The sequence below is a fragment of the Macrotis lagotis genome, chromosome 1, assembly GCF_037893015.1.
Source record: "Macrotis lagotis isolate mMagLag1 chromosome 1, bilby.v1.9.chrom.fasta, whole genome shotgun sequence".
Taxonomy (NCBI): domain Eukaryota; kingdom Metazoa; phylum Chordata; class Mammalia; order Peramelemorphia; family Peramelidae; genus Macrotis; species Macrotis lagotis.
In genome coordinates, this window is record NC_133658.1 from 132,632,577 (window position 1) to 132,635,042 (window position 2,466).

Here is a 2,466-nt window from a genome sequence, read left to right on the forward strand (position 1 = left end):
TGCTGGTCCAGTTCCTATCTCTTACCTACATATATAATGTTTGTCCTTCATTTTTGAAGGAGACCATGACATCAGGAAGGTGATGTCATGACAAGAACATTAATTGTATTTGAGTGAGGGGGATGCTGTGCTAAGTCACCAACTTCACTTTCTCCTCCAGAGCCATCTGGTAAGTATATGAGGCCAGGATTCGAACTCCTGTCCTCCTGAATCAAAATCCAGTGTTCTATCCACTGTGCCATCTAGCTGCCCATACCTTCATATATAATAGTGTCTTGAGCTCTATAAAGTACCTGATTACAACAATCCAATGCCTCACATTAACTGTGTGACCTTAGTGTTCTATTCTGTAAGTGAAAAGGATATGCATTTCAATAAGATAGTGCAAGGACCATCATTCCCACTTTACTGATGAAGAAACCAAGCCTCAGAAGCAAAATGATTAGCTGAAATTCTTTCAAGAGTGTCAGAAGCAGGAGTCTGCAAATCTAGTATCCTTCTGATTAACTGTAGGTGCCACACACCCTTTGATCCAGCAATACCACTTCTAAGGCCTGTATTGCAAAGAGATCATGAAAAAGGGTAAAAATCCACATGCACCAAAATATTTATAGCAGTTCTTTTTATAGAGGCAAAGATTTGAAAATTGAGGGGATGACCATCAACTGGGGAATGGCTGAACAAATTATGGTAAATGAATGATGATAGGATGGAACTCTATTATTGTTCTATAAGAAATCATGAGGGATAGGACTACAAAATAGCCTGGAAAGACTTGCATGAACTGATACTGAGTGAAGTAAACAGCAACAGAAGATCATTATACATACTAACAGCAACATTGGGTGATGATCAACTGTGTTCATTCTGCAGCACAGTAATCAAAGACAATACAAGACTTGTGATGGAAAATACCATCTATATCCAGAGAAGGAACTGTGGAGTTTAAATGCTGACCAAAGCTTATTATCTTCAGTTTTTGAAAGTTGTCATGTATTATATAGTTTTTTCTCTCTAATTTATTTTCTTCCATTTGGATTTGATTCTTCTTTCACAACATGAATAATGTTTAGCAAGATAATACATGTAGAGCCTATTATTAGATTGCTTTCTGACAAGGGGAGGGGGGAGTGAAGGGAGAGAGAAAATATAAAACTCAAAACTACAAAAAAATTGTTGAAAACTACCATTGCATGTAATTGGAAAAATAAATAAATAAAATATTTAATTAAAAACTATGTATGCCTTACTGTCCTTCCACTTACATTTTGTTTTGATTCCATCATTCAAATTCAATTTGGCAAGCATTGATTAATCACTTGCTGGTTTAGTATATAGTGTGTATAGTGCTGAGAAACATAAATTGAATCAGTTCATGTCATAATGAACCCATTTCCTAAAAAGTCAAGAATTGCCAGGAGCTTAATGAAAAAAAAATGTGAATGAAGGTGGCTTAGTACTACCCAATCTAAAATTATATTATAAAGCATCAGTCATCAAAACTGTTTGGTATTGGCTAAGAAATAGAGTGGTGGACCAGTGGAATAGACTAGGTGTAAAAGCAGGAGAGGATTATAGTAATCTGCTGTTTGATAAACCCAAAGAGTCCGGCCACTGGGATAAAAACTCCCTCTTTGATAAAAACTGCTGGGATAATTGGAAGTTAGTATGAAAGAAACTTAGATTAGACCAACACCTCACACCCTTTACCAAGATAAGATCCAAATGGTTACAGGACATAGACATAAAAAACAATACTATAAGCAAATTAGAAGATCAAGGACTAGTCTACGTGTCAGATCTATGGAAAGGGGTACAGTTTATGACTGAGGAAGAGTTGGAGAACATCACTAAAAACCAATTAGATGATTTCAATTACATTAAATTAAAAAGCTTTTGCACAGATAAAACCAATGTAATCAAGATCAAAAGAAAAGTAGTAAATTGGGAAACAATCTTTACAACTAATGATTCTGACAAAGGACTCATTTCTAAAATATACAGAGAATTGAGTCATATTTTTAAAACAAAAAGCCATTCCCCAATTGACAAATGGTCAAAGGATATGCAAAGGCAATTTACAGATGAAGAGACCAAAGCAATCCATAGCCATATGAAAAAATGCTCTAAATCATTAATTATTAGAGAAATGCAAATTAAAGCTTCTCTGAGGTACCACCTCACACCTCTCAGATTGGCCAGTATGACCAGGAAGGATAATGATCATTGTTGGAAGGGATGTGGGAAATCTGGGACACTATTGCACTGTTGGTGGAGCTGTGAACTCATCCAACCCTTCTGGAGAGCTATTTGGAACTATGCCCAAAGGGCAACAAAAATGTGCATACCCTTTGACCCAGCAATACCACTACTGGGTCTATACCCTGAAGAGATGAGGAAAAGGGGTAAAAACATTGCTTGTACAAAAATATTTATAGCAGCCCTGTTTGTGGTGGCAAAGAATTG